Genomic DNA, 22,770 nt, shown 5'->3' with positions numbered 1-22,770 from the left:
GGTGCCTAGAAGCTTCTTCTTTAATCATGAACAGTTAGTGAATTCCTCAGTTAGTGAATTCCTCAGGGACATGTGGATTGGATTTTAAAATGGTCCAACAAGTTAACTTATATTTTGTCTGTAGTATAAATCTGGGTATTTTATAGTCTCCATGTGGCTCTTAGAATAATAAAGACTGGGGCTTCTTCTGGAATGCAGTAAATACTTGAGTCCTTATCTTTATAGTGGTTACATGCCCCTGATAGTGTTGAGGAGTCATTACTGAGGGACTTGATTCTGGGAGTTTTGCTGTTAGCCTCCTTGTAGGATTAGAAACTCTGGGTACCTAATCTTATCTCATAGCATGAACTACCTCCTTTATGAAAATATCAGCCAGGCCACTTGGTTCACCATCAATGAATGACTTGGTACAAGTCAAAGTACTTACAAAATAAGTACCAAAGTGACCTGAGTTTCTCTCTTCCATACACATACATACACACCCCATGTTTATAATTCATATGACATGCCAGGCCCTGTGTTAGGTGGTAGGGGGCAAAAGATCAATAAGGCACATTCCCTACCCTTGAGGAACCCGTATTCTGGAAGATGAACAAATAACTATAATCTGATGTAATAAATGCTGTTAAATAACAGAGATACAAAATTAAGAGTGACATGAGTACATACAAAAGAGATTGTCTAAGGATTGTGGATAAAACTTCTTTTATTTAATGTTGACGTTACAACAAAGAAAGAGCAATAAGGGTAAAGAGCATTTTGATATGTTGTTAGATCCAAGGCTATAATATTATTGTTTTAATTTTGGTCATCATCCTGTGTTGAAATAGTCCCTAAACTTCTTACTTCCAGATAAACCAGCTGAAGGATGAACTTGAAATGAGATCAAGTACTAGATGGGAAATAGATTCCTAAAACCTAGAAATGTCTGAGATATGAAACACCAGCAGGTGAGTCTATTATTTGGGCCAAGCAAAAGAGGGTGAAAGATATGGCAAAGGAGAGCCTTGGCTCAATGTCAGGAATAGTTTGATAGACTTGTCTTTCAAAATAGCATGTGTGGAGCTGACTGGTTAATTGTGAGGAATGGTGATTCAGAACAGCACAAAATGCAGCTAGATTGACTAAATGAAGCTTATACCAGTGTAATTACCTAGAGAAATAGAAGAGAACTCCTGGGTTTGGGCTAAATTGCTTAGTGACTACATATGTTATGTTGACCTAGCCATGAGGGAGCAGTCATCTTTTCATCAACGTTATGAAAAGCAGAGCCATCAGCTATAATAGCAAAATATCATTATGAGTGGGGTAATAAGCTTAAATAAATCTTTAATATCTGAAAAGATCCTAAGCCCTTGGACTGCTTTTTCACTGGATAGAAAGCAAGAACTCTCACTGGGAACAATTTGTTCCTTGAGTGGTCTTGTTCCTGCCCCAGTTCATCTGAGTTTACCATATATTCTAAGATCAAGAGTTCTCGAAGATAGAATCTGTCCTCCATCCGTAGTACTTGGGTTTGAATATCCCAGACTACTCAAGGCATGTGAATCATTTTATCTATTTTACTGCCCGATAGTCAGCTGGCATGTCCTGGCACTGCATTCAGGCTGAGTCTGTTCCAATTGGTGGGTGCACTAACTGTACCAGTTGTTAAATATTTTGAATATTAACAAAAGATACAGATGTACATAATGTTGACAAATAAAATAAGGTGACTGATTTTAGTAGACACCCTCAAATTAGTACTTTCAAACTGACAAACTTAAAAATAGTCTTCTTGGATAAGTCCTCTTCAGAACATTTTTAAAACAACATTAAACTTTTTCCCTTCAGATATTTCTGGAAGGAAAACATTCATTTGGATGTGTAAAATAACTCATTTATGGTATCTAAAGTTATACATGTGTGTGAGACCGCATATTAGACCACCATTGTCAGATCGGGTTATTCAACAATGCAAATACTTTTCTTTTGAGCTGTGCTCACCACCACCAGCCTCCATTAAAGGTGGGAAACAGATCACACAATGTGACAGTCTTAAGTTGTACCTAAATACAAGCAGCAAAACAGAACAAAACACCAGAAGATCTGAAAGCATGTAATTTTATGTCTTTGTGCCGCCTGGGCGGGGGGTAATGGTGATATTTGTAACTGATGAAAAAAAATCTAAGAAGCTGCACTAACTCACTCTGTAAGGTCAAATCTCTGCTATGTCAGGTGAAAATGTACCGTGAGTATCTGTACTCACATTGCTATCTGAGGAAGCAAACATGGGCCCCATTTAGATTAAGAGAGGGGCAAGAAGGATATTCAAAACCCTTGTAATGGGGCTCCCTAACCTGTCTGCCCTTGGTATTTATCTGTGTGGAAAATGTTATGAAAAGTGCTTGTCCAGGGACCAGACATGTATTAAATGACAGGATCTATTCAAGTGATGAATCTATATCTGTGTAAATCTATAGCTATACAGTGCTTTACAGTTGTAAATACTGTTTCCCATACTCTTTCCTAGTATGGGGCCCAAGATATTTTTCACCCTCTGTTTATAGATGAAGAACCTCTGACTGAGGGAGTGTAAGGGGTTTTGCTCATGACCACACATTCAGTGAGGAGTTGAGGACACACTCAGGTTCCCCAGCTCTCAGTCATTCTACAGTGTCCTCCAGCAGTTAGCAAAGACTTTGTGGATGGAGAAGTCACCCTCAGGGCCCGTCAGGTAGCATGGCCGCTTCTATACTTGGTCTGTGGCTACCCTGGCAACCAACTGGGCCACCCTTTGGCATGAAGAGTCCCATTTGTCCAGATGGAGCTACTACCTACCTTGTTGCATAATCAGGACTTAGGGCCTTCCTGTTTGTGCACCCTCATTCCTAGTTCAGTGCCTGGCATATACAAAGCACCTTGCAGATGAGCAAGGTTATGCTGATGTGCAGATTGAAGACCCTGAAATGTTGCCAGGGCATAGAAGAGCTGACCTAGCTACTTGGCTCACCCACTGGTATGGACAAAAATCATGATCTTTGGCTGTTAACACTCTATTGGGAGACCTACTTTTTGCCAACCCAAGAGGTCTCATTCCTGGCACACAGGGGCAGGAAAGAGAACTGTCCTATTTAACTGAATGAGAGTGTTTATGACTTGTCTAATCACTGCCCAAGTACTGCCAGCCACGTGGAAAATGAAGGACATTCATTAAGATTTCACTCATTCAGAAATCTGGCTTTGTTTAGGAAGTCCCAAGGGTCCTACTGCAAATATGAGATGAGAAAGCGAGGCCTCTCCAGGAAGTCACTTGACCTACAGTTGGCTGGCTGTGTGTGTTTGTGACAGAGCCTGTGACTTAGACCCTACCCTCTGTCTTATGGGACAGCCTGTCCTGGGTGCCCACATGCGTCTACTTCTGCTCCCCTAGCTCAGCGAAGAATGTCAAATTCAGGAAAGGAGCTCCAAACAATGGGGAGAATTAATTCCCTTCCTCACATAAGACTTCTCTCTCTTTTTAAAGTTTATTTATTTATTTTGAGAGAGTGTGTGTGTGTGAGGTGGGGAGGAGTGGGGAAGGGCAGAGAAAGAGGCAGAGAGAATCCCAAGCAGGCTGCGCTTGTCAGCACAGAGCCAGATATGGGGCTTGATCTCACAAACTGTGAGATCATGACCTGAGCCAAAATCAAGGGTTGATACTTAACCGATGAGCCACCCAAGCACCCCAAGGCTTCTCCGCGTGGCTACCCAGTCCTAGACCACTAACTGCCAAGCCAACCTGATAGAATATGCCTGTGTCATCAAGCCGGCCTTGCTCTGTGTAAGTAGGAAATTAGCTGGATGAGAAGCTGAAACACAGGCCACGTTCCAAGTTGCAGAGTGCTTTGACAACCTTTCTCCTGCTTCAAGAGGGTTCCCCCTCCACACCCTCATAGAGCATGGAAAACTCCTTTAAGACATCATTCTAGTTATTGAGGCATTACCACTTGTATCTTCAGACTGCAACAATTCTTAGCAATTACTACTGGGATACAATTATTGATTTGAGCATTTCCACATAGATTACTCATTTCCTCCTTTTTTGTGTGTGTTTTTAATCCCCAACAGGGCTCTCATGTGGAAACAATGGGCACAGAAAGCACTTTGAGGGACAGTTACAGGAAATGGACAGGCGGAGGAAGAAATTGTGCATTTTTTTTTTAAATTTCCCACTGTGCTTGTCTTAATTTCTGGGTCAGCAGTTTTCCTTTAGGGAGACTTAATTTTTAATTAGTAGAAAAGCGTAAGCCTCAGCCAAGGCCCTTAGTGCATACATGATCCACTGTGGGAATATCTCATGAAAATCAGTGTCAGTGAATGTTGTAAAGCACGTAGCCACACAAACAAACCACACACTGAGGGCTTCATGAAAGCCTTCTGGCGTGGGCAGTGCGAGACGTGGCCTCAGCGCAGGCCTGGGTCACCGGCCCTCCCCTCCGCGACTCCCGCTCCAGCTGGAGTTCTTTGCACATCTATAGTTGCACTGGGGACTGTTAGCCCCGGTGACCTCCAACGTTTCTCTTTCTCTAGACGCTCTCTCAAAGCTCAGGAGCAAGGAAATCCCAAGGTTATTTTTTGAGAGAACAAAGAGCAAATTGCGACTGAGTGGTGCTGTACACCCTGGTCTTTGTGGGAGTCGTTGTGGGCAAGATTCCTGTGGCATGGTGTTCTGTGCTCTTCGTGGACATGGCACGGCCAGAGCTGCTGGGCTTAGCTTTGTGCGTCTCCCAGGAAAAATACGCAGGGCCTTCCAATCCTCATGAGGAGTGTAAGATGTCTCTTCGTTTCCAGCAGTGAGAACTCGTGTCAGGGCTCAGCACTTTGTGATCGAGACTACTGATACCCTGACAATTGGGTGCCATGAGAAGGTGGCATCTTGGCTGAGGCTGTCAATAATGAGACCTTGTTTTGGGTTTGGAAGATCTGTGGAGTTCTTTGTATTTAGAGTACCTCAGAGGAGTTGCCCACACCTAGCAGAATTCGTCAGAGGATCTGGAAAAAAGAAAAAAAGAAAGAAAGAAAGAAAGAAAGAAAGAAAGAAAGAAAGAAAGAAAAGAAAGAAAGAAGAAAGAAACTGTTTTGTGGCTTTGGTTACCAAACCACCTGACCTAGCCCCTGTCTCGTCTTACTCTGACCTTCTAGCCCCTCACCTACAGTGCTCTCTTCCCTACCTCCCCCACCTCGCTGCTCAGAGCCTGCCCTCACCTCCCCTCTCTCTCAGAGGCTGCCCTCACCTCCTCTCTGCTCAGTGGCAATCTAGACTCTCTTGCCTTTTGAGCTCTGTTCTCCTCCTGTCCATACTGTCATTCTGACTCCCAGAGTTTACACACCCTAAGAAGACTCTAAATGCATAACTTTCTCTGGGCCTGTTTGCTCTCTTCTCTTCACATTAGAACTGATCCTCACAGGGACACCTGGGTGGTTCAGTTGGTTAAGCATCCGACTTCAGCTCAGGTCATGGTCTCGTGGTTCATGAGTTGGAGCCCCGCATCAGGTTCTGCACTGACAGCTTGGAGCCTGGAGCCTACTTCAGATTCTGTGTCTTCCTTTCCCTCTGCCCCTTCCCCTGCTTGTGCTCTCTCTCTTTTCCTCTCAAAAATAAACATTAAAAAAATTTCTTAAAAAAAAAAAAAGAACTGATCCTCATGAATGCAATGCAGCTGCCCCTCAATTCTATTCTGATGCCTCTCCAGGTACTAGCAACTGCTACATTCAGGCAAGAACAGAGGACCCACGGCTCTGGCTTGCTGTGCTCACCTGACACTGTTGCCCAGTTGGGTAGTAAAGCATCTTGGCCATATATATACAATAGAAGATGCCTAAGAACTTGTGAACCTTTGGCCCAGGGATGACTAAAGTCAGGATATCCCACCTTCCAGTAAGTTGAGAGCTCTGGGATGGGTTGAGCCACTAGAAAAACGAAGCTTGCATTGGCATTAACCTCCCCAGCCTCCACCCAATTCTGACTGATCCCTGGGAAGCTGTAGGTGAAGGGGGATGGATATGCATGGTGACAACAGGCCAGGTCTTTCTTCCCTTTGGCAGAATGAAGTGGCAAATCATGCACAGAGGGATGGGGGACTTTTCTCTGGTAATTAGAGACCACAGTGACCAAGTCCCCAGAATCAGTGAGACTGGGAAGTCAATGTAGAGAAGAAATGTCAAGAGAGCCATTGACAAGGGGATTGTAGCAAGCAGTGCGTGGAGGTATCCACACTGTGCAGTTCAAGGGATCACAGGCAGGATGCCCAGAAAAAGGGAATCTCCAGAAGGTCTGTGAAGGATTAACAAAAGCTACAAGTATCATGTGACCGAGACCCAGAAGGGGTTTGTCATCACCCTTACCGCCACTCCCTCTCCACCCATCCCTTTTCTACCTTGGTAATTGGGCAGGAGCACTGTGGTTGGGATGAGAGTGGCCCTACAGGCATCTTAGTCCACCTAGCACCAACAGGAAGTAACCAGCTCTTTTTGCAACTTTCAGGAAAAAGAAGATCAGTCCACAAAGCTTTTGCCTTTGCAATATCCTGATCAGGAAGTTGCTCCCTACTGCCCAGGTTTCTGACGTTGGCTTGGCCCCAGTATGAAATCTCTCCAACTGTTAGCACAATAGGTTACTAAAAGACTAGCCAATTTTCAATTGTTTTGAGGATCATTTCGAGATAAAGATGAATCTGAATGAACCCATGTGGCAGCTTGTATGCCTAGAGAAAACAGTCATTCCCAAAGACTGAGAGCTTTTCTCTAAAACAACCTTCTCTCCCAACCTCAGGTGTGATCAGGGCCAGAGACAAACTGATAACTTACAATATTGTATTTTAATGATGACCTCACTGTTATCATCTAAGTTTCAGTCATGTGGGAGTGTTTGTGTGAGTGTGAATGTGTGTACGCGTGCACTTCCCTCTAAAGCAACGCTTGCTCCAGATATTTGGGACCCATTGGAGAGTGTTTTCTCACCTGGCTTCTCCAAGTTTCTCCCACCTATTCTGTACTTGCATCCTCTTACCCTTCACTGTAATTTATTAGTCTTCTGTCCAAATCATTTGCTACTGGTAGTTTCAAATTAAGGAAGCTCCTTTCTGATGATGTATATCTCTTTTCTTCAATCTTTCAAACCTTTTCCAGTCTCACTTAAAAATATCATGGCTCATCATTTTGAACACTGCAGGCACTGTGAACGATTTCACTGGCTAAAGATTTAGTTTCTGCTCTAAGATTCAGTGGTTTTATTTAAAAATAGATGTCATCTTCAACAGGTTTGATGGGTGTTGGAGATAAAATGTGGATATTTCATAAATGCCACACAGACATAACTGATGAAGTTCATGTGATCATTCATATCCACTCTCTTCTTTGTCTTCCATTGATGTATGGAAGTTGCCCATTCTCAGTAAGTTCCTAAAGTGATAGAGAAGAAAACGTTCCAGGGTGCCTTGTCCTCACAAAGGGCATGAAACTGTTGGATGACTCGGAGGAAGTTTTATCAAGTAATGGAAACAAAGAGAGTGTGTATGTTCACTGCATGAGATTCCAGCATGGATTGGAGGGGCAGATTACTTGGGTTTGAGTCCTGGATCTCATATTAAATGATAGGAAGTGAACATAATCCAAGAATAACTGAAGCTGGAATAGATCAAAGTCAAGGCATTTAAGATGAATTAAAGGGGCGCCTGGGTGGCGCAGTCGGTTGAGCGTCTGACTTCAGCCAGGTCACGATCTCGCGGTTCGGGAGTTCGAGCCCCGCGTCAGGCTCTGGGCTGATGGCTCAGAGCCTGGAGCCTGTTTCCGATTCTGTGTCTCCCTCTCTCTCTGCCCCTCCCCCGTTCATGCTCTGTCTCTCTCTGTCCCAAAAATAAATAAACGTTGAAAAAAAAAATTAAAAAAAAAAAAGATGAATTAAAAATTTTAAGTGAGGCTTTTTAAATATAAAAAAAATGGAACTGCAAATTATGAAAATAAAATTTTATATTATTCAACAGAACATAGATTGTAATTGCAATTGTAATTTACATTTTCATTTCATTCTACTAAGCATGAACACAGATACATTTCTTATAACTAACTTGGCATAATTTTTAAACTAAAATGATATATGGCATGATACAACAGCTTTTATTTATTTATTTATTTATTTATTTATTTATTTATTTATGAGAGAGAGGGAGAGAATGAGCAGGGGAGGGGCAGAGAGGGGAAGAAAGAATCTGAAGCAGGCACCACACTGTCAGCACAGAACCCAATGCAGGGCTTGAACTCATGAACTGTAAGATCATGACTTGAGCCAGTCAGACGCTTAACCAACTGAACTACCCAGGTGCCCTGAATGGCTTTCATTTAATGTATAATTTTACAGCAGGAAGTTTTTGGCAAACATATTAGAAAGCTCCATTCACTTTTCCAAGGATCTTTCATAATTCCTTGACATTTAAGTCATTGTTTTTTGAAACCCACATCCTGTGACCATCCTTGTTGATTTTTCTCCTACAAATGTTAACTGCTTTACCTTCTTTGTCAATGTTTTTTCATGCATTTTTAAGCATTATTTCAACACTTATATCAGCTTCACAGACTCTTGAATCTTTTTATTTTTTTTAATTTTTTAATTTAAATTTTAGTTAACCGAATCTTGAATCTTTTGAAATAATTGCAAAGGTATTTGTAATCAATTTGCATTTTCATTTGCAATGCACTGTGTTCTCTTATTTTTTATTTTGAAATAGTTTCAGACTTACAGAAAAATTACAGAAAGAGTAGAGTTACTCTATATTCTTTACCCAGATTCCCCCAAATGTTAACAACTTACATAACTAGGGTAAATCATCAAAACCAGGGCATGAACATTGGCATATGATTTTTAACTAACGTATAGACCTTATTCAAATTGCACCAGTTTTTCCACTGATGTTCTTTTTCTATTTCAGGATCCTGTCCAGGACCCCCCATTGCATTTAGTTATTTTATCTCCCTAGTCCCCCTAATCAAGTCCCCCTAACCAAGGATTCCTTGGTCTTTCCTTATCTTTTATTCCCTTGACATTTTGGAAAAGTACTGACCGGTTAGTTTATATACTGTTTCTCAATTCGGGATGCTTCTGATGCTTTCTCACAATTAGGTTGAGGTTATAGATTTTTGGTAAAATCTCAGAAGTGTGTATCCTCTGTGCATCCTATCTCGGGGTACATAATGCTAATATGTCCTATTAGTGATGATGTTAATTCTGCTCACTTTGTTGAGATGATGCTTGCAGGGTTTCTCCACTATAAAGTTACTGTTTCTCTCTTTGAAAGTAATAAATCTTGAGGGATATGAGTGTACAAATATACTACTTTTCCTCAAATTGTCATTCTTTAATTACAGCATTCATAGGTCTTGCATACAACAATTATTACTGGGGAGTTTGACACATGATGAGTTTCTATTCCCTTCATTCCTTCTACATTTATTAATTGGAATTTGGATTTTGAAAACTGAATACAAAAAAAAATGTCAAATATTTCCTTAATAACTTTTATATGGATTACATGTTGAAATGCCAATTTTAAAATACATTGGGTTATATATGGATTACATGTTGAAAAGCTGATTCAAAAATACATTGGGCTGAACAAAACATATTTTTAAAATTAGCTTCCCTTGGGGCATCTGGGTGGCTCAGTTGGTTAAGCGTCTGCCTCTTGATTTTGGCTCAGATCATGGTCCTCATGGTCATGGATCTGCGATGGGTTTGGAGGCTGCTTGAGATTCTCTCTCTCTCTTCTCCCTCTGCCCCTCTCCCCTGCTCGCACTCTCTCTGTCTCTCTCTCTCAAAAAAACTAGCTTCCCTTGTTTCTTTTTTACTTTTTATAACGTGTCTATTAGAAAACTCAAAATGACATATGTGGCCACATTCGTGGCTCAAATTACATTTCTTTTTTTTTTTTTTAATGTTTATTTATTGTTGAGAGACAGAGAGAGGCAGAGCATGAGCGTGGGAGGGGAAGGGAGAGGGGGAGACACAGAATCCAAAGCAGGCTCCAGGCTCTGAGCTGTCAGCACAGAACCCGACGTGGGGCTCAAACTCACGAACCACGAGATCACGACCAAGCCGAAGTCGGACGCTCAACCGACTGAGCCATCCAGGCGCCCCTCAGATTACATTTCTATAGGCCAGTGCTGCTCTAGGGACTCAGATAATAAACTTTTGTGCTATCTTATAGGCTGATTGTGAGAATAAATGAGAATGTTATATAAAGTGTTTGGCATAGTGCCCAGCTTACAGTAAGTACTTAATAAAAATTGTCCACTATTAGTGAGTTATGAAAGGACAGTCACTTTTATGAACTCTTGACTTCTCAGGGGAACTGAAATGTTTTCATTAAACACATCAGTCAATAAGGACTTCCGTAAGAGGAGGAGATCCTGCTGTAGAGGGCCTCTGCTGAGCTCCTCCTCAGACCTGGAGGACTTGTGCTTTAATCGAGAGCCAGTAGAGAAAACCAGAGCTTACTTACGGAAAACTGGCTTGGTCACTGATTTCCAATAGGAACTCTACGAAGACAGGAGAGGGAAGAGCACACACTAATTCAGCCACTAAGAAGCACAAAAATGTGTTGCCTTGTGAGACAGAGGCCCAAATGAAAAGACTTTTGTGAATGATGGATAGGGACTCATACCAGCTCTTCAGTTATCAGTGATGGATGGCCTGCTTAAAAGGCATTTCATCATTCTGGCTCAGTCCTGCAGGTAAGGCCACCTGGTGCTCCCCTTTATTCTTGGGGCATAACTGATGAGCTTGCCAGGCTGAGTCACATAGCAGAACGTGCTTTTCCAATTATTAGCATCCCGGGTATATTCTCTTCCTGATGACAGTTAAGACACAAGCCAAATTCCTTTGATCTAATGATTGGCAGTGCTTAACAAAGCTTCTTTTTTTTTTTTTTTTTTTAAATTTTTTTTTTTTCAACGTTTATTTATTTTTGGGACAGAGAGAGACAGAGCATGAACGGGGGAGGGGCAGAGAGAGAGGGAGACACAGAATCGGAAACAGGCTCCAGGCTCTGAGCCATCAGCCCCGAGCCTGATGCGGGGCTCGAACTCACGGACCGCGAGATCGTGACCTGGCTGAAGTCGGACGCTTAACCGACTGCGCCACCCAGGCGCCCCTGCTTAACAAAGCTTCTTTAGAATTTGTTATTTCATCCTAGAAGTTATTTGGGCCACAAGCAAAAAATAATAATAATAATTTAAAAAAAAAAGATAAAAAATCATTGACTGGTCAGTACTCCAGATGTGTCTATCTAGAGATATATGGATAATTACTGAAACAACTTTATTCAACTACCTTGTATAGATAGTCTTACTAGGCTATGTTCAAAGTGCTTTCCTTATAATCACTCATTTAATCTTCATGTCAACACTATGAAGTAGATACTATCATTATTCCTACTTTACAGATAAAGAAACAGAAGCACAGAGAGGTTAGGTTAAATTACTTTCCCAAGATCACATCACTAGTTAGTGGCAGAATTGAGATTCAAACCCAGGTAGTCTGGCTCCAGAGTCTATACTTTTAACTATGACTCATACTGTCTCTCTATGGGACCTGCCTCTTCTCTCCCAAAAGAGAAAAATCAGTAATAGTTTTGTATTTGAGGTTTTAAAATGAAAGCCCATGGAGATTTTTGCTCACCTTAATGGGTAATTGCTCCCCTTTTAAACAATTTTCCAGAGAAGGAACCTCCATATTCCAGAGGAGGAAATTGAGAGGATGGAATGAAGGGTTGTCTGTGATGTGCTCAAAGACTTGAGCACTGGCTTTCATGAAGAAGAAGATAGAGAATCTTCTACATTGGCTGTCCCTTAGCTCTAAAGAGCAAATTAGTTTAGCCTGGTAGATATGTCTCTCTTTAGTCCTTTGGCTTTCTGTGTTTGTGTGCTATCATTTGCTAAAGATATGACAGTGTGCTCTTTGCTTGGGTTTGCAGCTAGGAGACCTATGTGTGTTTCCCCACCTCCCCCAGGAATGCAGCCAGAAAAAGTAATGGCATCCAAGAGCCATCTGGGAATGCTTCCCAGACCTGCTCCAAATTGGGGCACAGAGCCAACTGCACACCCACCAGCTTCAGAGTTCACCTGGATTAGACTCACTGCAGAGAGGTTTGTCACTAAGAGTGATTTATCTGGGATCCTAGCTGTACAGATCCTGGCAGGTGGTCCTCTGGGAGGGAAGTAGCCAAGATACAGCTCTGAATTTGATGTGTAAGGTTCAGAGTTGATGTGTAGCTTTGACTCTGCCACCGCCAAGCTCTGGAATTGTAGATCTATCTCTTACTTTGATTGCTTCCGGACTCCTGTTATCTACCTGAGAAATGAGGATAATGGCACCTAAGCTCATATTAGCCAAGTGTGCAGACTGTCTGAGAGGTAGCTGAGAGATCCAGAAAAGCACATGAAAATGTCTTGATGTGATTTCATTATATTTATTTAGGCAATGGAGTTGTGTGAGTCAGGGTCCTATCAGAAAACAGACAGCACACTCACACAGGAATAATTGGGGAGATTTTAATTGACAAAGGTGTGGACAAGTTACGGAAAACAAAAAAAGGATAATGAAGCATGCCAAGGCTAGCAACTGCAGTGAGCTGTAATTACTGTAGGTCAGAATAAGCGAGAGGAAGGAGTTCCTACAGAGAGAGGGCCTGGTAAGAGTGATGGATTAGAGCAGTCCCCTGATAGGAGCTAGGAAGTTAGGTAGAGAAGCAGAGTGACTGTCACCCACAGCCCAAATGAGAAGCCAGAGAAATCAATGCCTTCTTGCTATCCTGCCTCCAATGTCCTGTTGGTGGTGCCCTAACCAGAAGGCAAGAAACTGGGAGGAGCACAACAAGAGGTCAGGTTCCAAGGCACAGAGCAGAATGAATGGTGGAAAGTGCATCTGGAGGGCAAGCAGGGGCTATCTAGCCTAGGAAACACAAGTTAGTGTGACTTTTGGCTTCCAGGATTGGATACATTGGTGTTTTGTTTTGTTTTGTTTGTTTTGGTTTTAGAGTTTATTTATTTAATTTGAGAGAAGAGAGTATGCGAGCAGGGGACGAGCACAGAGAAAAGGAGAGAGAATCCCAAGCAGACTCTGCACTGTCAGCTCAGAGCCTGACATGGGCCTCAATCTCACAACTGTGCTGGATTATGACTTGAGTCAGATGCTTAACTGACTGAGCCACCCAGGCACCCCAGATACATTGGTTTTTAGAAGTCTCACACTTATGAAAAATCAAATATGCTTGTGATAGCCAGCCAGAATGAAGAAATCAATTGAAAAACATTTCATGTTGCATGCTACAAGAATAAAATGCTTTTTAGGTACTTCTTTTTGTTAAATAAAGAAGTCCAGAAGCAATTCAAAGTGAGAGCATAATAATACAGTTTTGCCAGTATGAGGCAATTAACTAAATGGTATGTGTATATTACCTCTCAGTATCATGAGTACTGTATTATGTGTTTGCTATTCATCCATTTATTCAACAAATATTTTCTGAGTACTTATCTTGTGCCAGGCACTATGTCAAGAACTAAATATTACATTTCTGAACCAGACATACAAAGATTTTCTATCATAATACCTGCAGTCTGTATAAAAAAGCAAACATTAAAAAAATAATCTCACAAAGAATGAAGAGCAATTGAGACAAATGTTTTAAAAGAAAAGTACATAGTGCCATGAAACAGGGTACCTGACCTGGGAGAAAGAGAAGACTTCCTAGAGGAAGTGAGGTCTAAGCAGAGTCCTGAAGAATAAATAAGAATGGGATGAGGGGCAAATTGAGGAAGGAAAAGAGCCTCTAAGGCAGAGGAAACAAAATTTTCCAGGTTCTGTAGAATGAAAGAGCTTGATACATGGATCTGAAAGGCAGATAGCACTGCTGGGTTTGGCAAGCAAGAGGCAGAGTAGTACAAGGTGCAAATGACAGGTAGAGAGGGGTCAATCACATGGGGCCAAGCAAGCTAGGCTAGGGACACTGCATTTCATCCCAAGCATGATGCTCATGCAGTGAAGAACTCCAAGCATGGTGATATGAGGTTTTTAAAAGATGACCAACTGTAGTATGGGTCATGAGCCTGAAAACAGAATACAAGGCCTGATGCAAAGTGCATTTTTAGGAAGTTCCTGCAATAGTGCAGATCAAGGGTTGGATTGGCAAACTTTCTCTATAAAGGACAAGAAAGTAAATATTTTCTGCTTTGTGGGCCATATGGTTTCTGTGGCAACGACTCAGCTCACCCTTGTAGTGCAAGCAGCCATAGACAATCCATAAATGAATGATCACGGCTGTGTCCCAATAAAACTGAATTGCTAGCCCCTGGTGTAGACAAAAGATAAAGGTAGCTTGGATCAGAGTGATAGAGCCTACAGGTACTTGAGAAAGAATTGATAGGATGTACCTTTTGGAGGTGAAGAGTGAGGGACACTGAGGCTTTTGATTTGGACAGTAGGAGTATTAGAGCTCTGTTTACTGAGATGGTCAACAATAGAATAGAATTTTGGGGGGAAAGAACATTAAGTTCAGTTCATACTTACAATAGTTTGAGACATCTACAGGATATCCAAATGGAGAGATGCTCCTTGAAAGAAGGAAGAGGAAGGTGGGTGTTGATTTGAGAAAGATCTATCAATCATTAGGTAGAGTGTTAAAAGAATCCTTATCTCATAACTTTTATTTTATCTGAGAATTAGAAAGCAAGGCCATCTTCAGTTAAAAAGAGGGTAAGACAAGGATAAGACAGGAGGAGTCAGGAATTTGAACATGGTGAGGAAGGTTTGAAATACTTACTGTATCAATGGGAGAGTGGGTTGACTAGAGAAACAGTAGCTGGACGCTGTGTAGAGCCAGTTGTGATAGGCATCCAGAAGTTCACCATCTACCCAGGTCTGGTTTTTTTCTCCATCAGTTCTTCAACTGCCAGGTATCGGTGCAGGGAAGGGCCAGTTTCATCCTGGATTGGACTTTTCCAGGTAGGTGCAACCAAGGCACAAGACACTTTAGATAAGACAGTGATGGAAATGATAGACCATAGACCAAAGGCACGGGGGTCCTTGCACCGTCCCTGGCCTTGGGTCACGAGGTAATGTTTGTGGTACCCAAACAAACAGACTCCACTGGAAAGAGCTGCAGGGGAAGCTGTGTCTTCCTTGGAGGGTGAGAGTCTGGAGGAAAGAGTGTTTAGAGAAGAGGGTGAGGAAATGGAGAGACTTGATGATGGAGTGCCAGTTGGAGGTATAGGGGAGGAAATTGTGTTGGAGCGGAAACAGAATATCGTGGATCTGAGAGCATGGCGAGTGGCAGATCACCAAAAAAGCCTCATAGTAGGGATGGACTAATGCAAAAGTGAAGAAGGCACACTTACATCTCCAATGTGTCTTGGAAGCTTCTGAGCATTCAAGCTTACCATAATTCAGTTGAGATGTAGAAAATAGAAAGTGGATGTGGTAGTGCCAGGCCTGCCTCTGCGGATGGTCTGTGAAGTGTTGGCGGTCGTGCTTGGCATCAGGTGTGCGGTCGGTCACCTATGAGGCGGGAGGCAAGGCGGCGAGTGTAGCATTGTATCATGGGGCTGCTATCTGGCCCCAGCCGGCCCCAGGTCACCCCTGTGGGATGTTGGCAAAACCGAAACCACTCCTCAACGGTTGTTCTATTAATCACCATTGCTGCACTTCTCCCTGCCGAGTCAGCATCCAAACCTCTCAGGAGTCTTCTGCATTCTGTGCGTCCTGTCAGAGAACCAGGGCCAGGGCTGGAGGGAGGCAAGAGATGTGCCGAGGGCACTGTCAGGATTAGGCACGCCCCAGAGAGTGAGAGCCCAACCCTAAGAGTGAGTGCTTCTCTATATTTTGTATCCTAGGCTCCTCTCGTACCTCACCCTGGTGCTGGCCCAGCAGAAGACTCTAATGTGAAATGGTATCATCTATGGGACCATTCACTTTAATTTTATTTAAAAAATTTTTTTCAATGTTTATTTTTGACAGAGAGAGAGAGAGAGAGAGTGAGCAGGGGAAAGGCAGAGAGAAGGAGGGAGACACAGAATCTGAAGCAGGCTCCAGGCTCTGAGCTGTCAGCACAGAGCCCGACACGGGGCTCAAACTCACAAACTGTGACATCATGACCTGAGCCAAAGTCGGACACCTAACCAACTGAGCCACCCAGGTGCCCCCACTTTAATTTTATTTTTTATTAAAAAAAATTTTTTTTAATGTTTATTTATTTGTGTGAGAGAGACAGAGTGTGAGTGAGGCAGGGGCAGAGAGAGAGGGGGAGACGCAGAATCCGAAGCAAGCTCCAGACTCTGAGCTGTCAGCACAGAGCCCGACGTGGGGCTCGAATTCACAGACTGCAAAATCATGACCTGAGCCGAAGTTGGACGCTTACCGACTGAGCCACCCAGGCGCCCCAAATTTTAGAAAAAAAGATTTGCAATTAATTCCAGAAAAAAAAGTTCAGTTTTGTAGTAGATTGTGAGGCCTGGTTAGAAAAATATACACATGCAAAGAAGCAAACTTGGGGAAATTCAGCTACATAGATGCTCTCTATTACTGTATTTTCTGTGAACTTTTTTGATCTCTAAAAGCACTTTCTTGCAAATTCATGCTGGAGATACAATATTGATAAGCCCTATGACATTCTGACTGATGGTACATGTCTCAAAAGACTTTAATAAGAAAAACATCATTCTTTAAGGAGCATTTCGAATTTATCATAAGGAATTAATTTATAGGTCTGCTGCCTTCTTTGGAGAATATTTCCTCTACTCTGGCACGACACAGAGATATGTGTGCACCCTTCGATGACCAGGGACTATGGCTGTCCCCAGTCTTTGAAGTCGGTCTCTCTATCCTCAGAGCCCATAGTCCTGAGATACATCCTCTTGATTGTGAAAACCAGGCATTAAATAGGCAGAATTAGCATTTGCAAAATGATGGGCAGATTTCCAAAGCAGGGCAAGTTGATTCCTAAGGAGTCTCCTTTGGGCTCTCAAATTCTGAGATCTTGTCGTCTTGTGTTGGCTTTCATTCTCTTGTTTCTATTTCTAGGTGGTCTGATTGTCTAAGTTACAAAAACAAATTATTTAAAAGCAATTTAGGTTATTTGCTTTGTTGTAAGTACATAGTAAAGCAGAAAAGATGATTCAGTCCTCCCTGGATTCATGGGAAAACTTCACAAATAGAGAAAATGAGCATTTAAATATTTTTTTAATGGTGTCCTATTAAACAGAAATGAGAAGGACCCCGTGACTTAAATAAAGGCCAACCAAGAGCATGATCCCCAGGGCTCTTTTAAGGAGCAGACTTAGACGAACCCACTCAGATGGGCAATTAAAAAGAAGGAGGTCACTGGGTGGCTCAGTCAGTAAAGTGCCTGACTTTGGCTCAGGTCATGATCTCAGGGCTTGTGAAGTGGAGTCCACATCAGGCTCTCTACTGTCAGCACAGAGTCTGCTTTGTGGATCCTCTGTCCCTGTCTCTCTCAGCCTCTTTCTCTCTCTCTCTCTCTCTCTCTCTCTCTCTCTCTCTGCCCCTCATGGGATTCTCTCTTTCCCTCTCTCTCTGCCCCTCCCTGCCAAATAAACATTAAAACAAAGAAAGAAGGAGGTCACTATTAGCATTTGCTAAAACAAACAAAAATGAACTGTTCTTATATATTTTCCAACAGACAATGACTGGTTTTTGAAGTCCATTGTATCATTTCTTCAAGGTTCTACTTTCTGTGGGCTTCGTTGACCAGTGCATCACTCTTGAACACAGCAGAGATACAAAATTCATTTCTTATGTCTGGCCCACTAGTTCATATATCATGCAAATAAGTCGTTAATGATGATTTATCGACTGCCTTATCTACTGCCCTTGGTGATTCTTGCTGGACACTGAGATGAAATGTAAATCATCTTAGTCATGTATTTTCTGTGACAAACTGAAATTGTCATTCAAAGAGCTATTGCTCTCACCTTCTCTCACATGAAGAGACCTTTAAATTTTTTAAAGTAGTTTTGCATCTATGATTTCACTGGGGACTCAAGACCCGAGTGAGATCTTTTTTTTTTTAATTTTTTTTTTAACATTTATTTTTGAGACAGAGAGAGACAGAGCATGAACGGGGGAGGGTCAGAGAGAGGGAGACACAGAATCTGAAACAGGCTCCAGGCTCTGAGCTGTCAGCACAGAGCCCGACACAGGGCTCCAACTCACAAACCACGAGATCATGACCTGAGCTGAAGTCGGACGCTTAACCGACTGAGCCACCCAGGCGTCCTCCCTCCACCAATGACATCTTTAAAGGCAGGTCTTATTGTCCCCATCTGAAAGAAGCTTGCCTGAGGTAACCCCGCACTGGGCTGTGTTACTATGATTGGCCACAGAACACAGCACTGGTCTGTTGCTTTTGTAGGCTGGGTATCATTACAGGACTTTTATTTCCGTGTCCATTTTAGCTGTTCCAGTAAAGACAGGTGCTGAGATTAGCAAAAGAGACAATAAGGAGTGAACATAAAATTAGAAAAAAGAAAACAACAACTACATAACAGAAGAGAGACTAGTAATATGTTTATTTTTATAATTGCTCTTTTTTGGAGATTATTAAATGAAGATATCTGGAAGTCAAAGTATCTGATGAAGGAGCAAAAATAGCATATGATTGACTTAGAATGATGCCTTTTCATAAGTAAGTAGAGCAGAACAGAACAAGGAGAATAATCAGCAGGGGAGATAGGAGTTAGGAATGAGAATGTGTTGTGCACAAAAGGAGGAGTTAGGAAATACCTTACCTAAATAGTCTACCAATTTAGAAGCCTGGTGATCTGATTGAATTGGAACAGCCAATGGGGAGGACACAAGCTTCCCAACTTCTGGAAGGAAAATATCTTTTACAACTATACCAGTATGATAGACCCAAGAAAAGCCCCATGTCTTATCTCTTGTGCAAATTCAAAATAAAGACACCCGCCAACTAGAAAACAAAACCGATGTGTATGTGGAACTAAAATAGCTTCTCTTTAGATATGCTGATTGCACAGTACTGGTTATGTTAATTAAAGCTGAACCTCTCTCTCTCTCTCTCTCTCTCTCTCTCTGTTTCTTTAGTAGCCTGGTTTTACAGGTGCCCTGAGCATATAGGGTAATTCACCACTGGACAGAATTATTGAATCATCTATATAAATTGTGAAAATAATAAGCAATATCTGGTCTGTACTTGCTAGTGTATAATTCATTTTTTCCTGCCAAAAATTTTATTAAAAAAAAATTACCCTGGCAACCATGCTTACATAGTATAAATGGAAGGCTGAGTCAAAGATAAAATAATGGATGATTTAGCTGCCTAAATAAATAGAAGGAGAGATAGTATATTCTGCATGGGGGAGCCCCCTAGGAGAAAAATCATAAATTCTGCATGTGCCATAATATTGTACAAAACTGAAAATAACAAAACACATTTGCATAAGTTCCAATGTCATGCTTGTGGACACAGTGAAACTCATCGCTTTCAATATACACAGGATGAAAAGTACTTAAACCTTTCCCCTAAACAAGTATTTTAAAACAGCATGCATCAAATGGAGGCCCATTTTGTGTACTAGCTAATAAAAGATGTGGTCTGAGACAGAATAAATACAAAATTTTCATCAAGGTTTAAAATAAAATCTATCAACACTATACCAAATACTAGAGTGTGATCTAACTCAGCCTCCCTCCCATTTTTTTTAAAGTTTATTTATATTTATTTTGAGGAGGGGAGTGGCAGGGAGAGAGAGGGAAAGAGAGAGAAGGGCAAGCAGCCTCCATGCTGTCAGTGCAGAGTCTGATGTAGGGCTTGATCTTACCAACTGAACCGTGACATCATGACCTGAGCCATAGTCAGACACTTAACCCACTGAGACACCCAGGTACCGCCGGCTCCCTCCCATTTTTCGAGTCACTCTATCTCAGCATTTTTACAAATATGTTCTGTGGGCCACCCACATCACAATCACAGGGTGCTGGTTAAAAATACAGTATCCAAAGCTGCCCTAGGACTCAGCATACGATGATCTCAGGGGCTGAGGCCAGGGTATCTGAATTTTCAAATCTCCTGGTAATCTTGAAACACATTCTGAATTGGAAGCCAATGAATTAAAGTTTTAGTGTCATTGTTCCTTCTTTGTTCTTCTTAAACCCTGCCTTGGCCAGGGGATGGCTCATTCCAATGAGAGTTCCTGAATGGAAGAAGTAGTGGCCAGGAATTTCCAGGGGAAGAAAAGGAGGGTAGTTAGGTGGGTAAACCGGAGCTGGAATCTGTTTTGGAGATAAAATGAACCCACAGAGGCTGGGAGGAGAAAAGGAACTGATCCAGTTGTTGACTAAGGCTCCTTCTCCTCCCAACACACTTGGACAAGCAGCTGAAAAGAAAAGATGGAAGCAATCTTCAAGATTTCATTTGACTTGATGATGAAAAGTTCCAATTCAGTTACAGCTGCCTGGTGGGGTAGATTCTTCTTCACAGAGGGGGAAAGCTCAGAGGTAAACCAAATGCCTCTGCAGCCCATGTGAATCTCCTTGGACTCACCTAAAGTACGCTGCATTCTTTTACCTATCATTGACAGATGATGTCCCATTGTTTTCTTGGTTCATTATTTTAATCTTCTCTTGCCCTTAACTAAGCCTTAGATTTTCTAAGTCCAACCTCCTCCTCCAAATCATGTATATTATGACAATAAATTAAAATGGCAACTTGGACAGAAGTACTAATCTGTGACTAAATATTTAACAAGGGGGCAGGAAAAATTTACATTTTGATCTTCAAACACTGGAAAATAAATGCCCTCAGTTGTGAGCTTTCCAAATTGGCAAGACTGCAAGGGCAAAAGAAAATTTCCATGCATTTGATTGACCCCTTGAGAGGTGAGCTATTATTAGCAGCAGGAACTTGCCCAAAACTCTCTGGAAAATATTGGATGAAAAGTGATTGAAACTAGAAGTATTTTAAGCTGGTCAGCAGAGCCATGTCTGAAGGAGACAGATGATAAAATATTACACATGCATAAATAATATTGATATGTATAATATTTACGCCTGCATATAACACGCATAACATGTCATATATATCTATATATTTAATAATTTATTTCAATCTAGCAAATATTTATTGAGTGGCTATTGGGGGTTGCACACTATCCCATGCTGGATTGGAAGCACACAAATAACAAGATCTAGGTTCTCCTTCCTCCAGGAACTCACAAACTGGAAATGTGTGAGGGAACACTACAATTCCTCCCACTTAATACAACCTGACAAGGGTTATACTAGCAACTTGAAGGAAGTGCTACTGTTGCAATAATTAATAGAGGAGTAGAAAACTGATGGTGGTGCCAGTGATCAGAGAAGCCTTCCCAGAAGAGGTGACACAACTCTTTGGGATTTCAGCAGACACAGGAATGTGAGAACCTCCTGCCGGCAGAGGAAACCACGTGCAGGTTAGGAGTACATGGCCAGGGGGACGCCTGGGTGTCTCAGTCAGTTTAGCGTCTTCATCTCTGCTCAGGTCACAAGGTCATGGTTCCTGAGTTCAAGCTCTGCATGAGGCTCTGTGCTGACATTGTGGAGGCTGCTTTGAATTCTCTCTCCCTCTTTCTCTGCCCCAACCCCACTCCTGCGTGCACGCTCTCTCTCTCTCTCTCTCAAAATAAATAAACTTAAAAAAAAAAAAAAGCATTTTAAGAAAGGAGTACATGGCTGGAATGAAGGAGTTGGGGATGGGTTGGGTAAGGAATAGCAGTGCTTATGGTTTGAGTGATAAATTCATTTACATATTCATTTATTCAGCAAACTTTCAATGGGTGTCGAAGGAGGTAGGTGCTGGGTACAGATGCTGAGGAGACAGGCTTTGTCTTTTCATGGGCCATGTGATTGGAAGACAGTGGTAGAATATGGCACTGGGACTGTGAAACAAACAGAAACCACCAGTCCTCTTTGATTCTAGAAGGACTTGCTGTGGTGTCCCAATGATACCTTTCTGGGTAATAGTTGCCACTTCCTTGAGCACCTCCTAAGAGCTATGCTGAGTAGTTGTGTTACTGCCAATGTTTATGATCCTGAGTGGTAGGTATTTTCTCTACTTACAGACAGGAAGAGAGGACCTCTGGGTACTTCAGATTGCACAGCTTATATTATAGGAAGCTTGGATTTATGCAGACTTTCATCTCAGTGGCCTGGTAATGATAAAAGCTGACAAACAGCTGAATTCAAGTTCTTCCCCACCCAACCCCTGCCGAAAATCCCATCTCAAGATGCCTTGGGACTACCCTGGCCTCTGAGGCACAGTCAGTCTGTGCAGGTGCTTTATGTCTGTCTGCTTTTCCAAAAGACCACTGCTTGTTGCCTTGCTGGGCAAAGCTGCCGAAGATCGCTGCCCCACCCCATCCCCATCCCCCCAAAGCAAAGATTTCCAATTACTGCTCTGCAGAAAATGTCAAAAGCATTATTCAACTATTCATTATCCCAGGTTTTGTAATTTTTCATATGTTTTTAACTCTTATCTGCTAGCACTTGAAAAAGACCAGCTTTTTCCTCTTAAGAGAGCTTAATTTGCAGAGCTGTGCAGTCTCCCTATTATGTTCTTATCATCCTCTCCCTGTGGTAGGCAGAATGACAAGGATGACAAAAAAAGAACCAAAAATATTTGAAGGCCTTCCTGAAAATCCACGGGAATGAAGGATCCAAATAGCCGGAGGCTTCTGTCCCTTGACTGA

Source organism: Leopardus geoffroyi, chromosome A1 (genome assembly GCF_018350155.1).
Source record: "Leopardus geoffroyi isolate Oge1 chromosome A1, O.geoffroyi_Oge1_pat1.0, whole genome shotgun sequence".
Classification (NCBI taxonomy): domain Eukaryota; kingdom Metazoa; phylum Chordata; class Mammalia; order Carnivora; family Felidae; genus Leopardus; species Leopardus geoffroyi.
Note: the sequence above shows the minus strand (reverse complement) of the source record.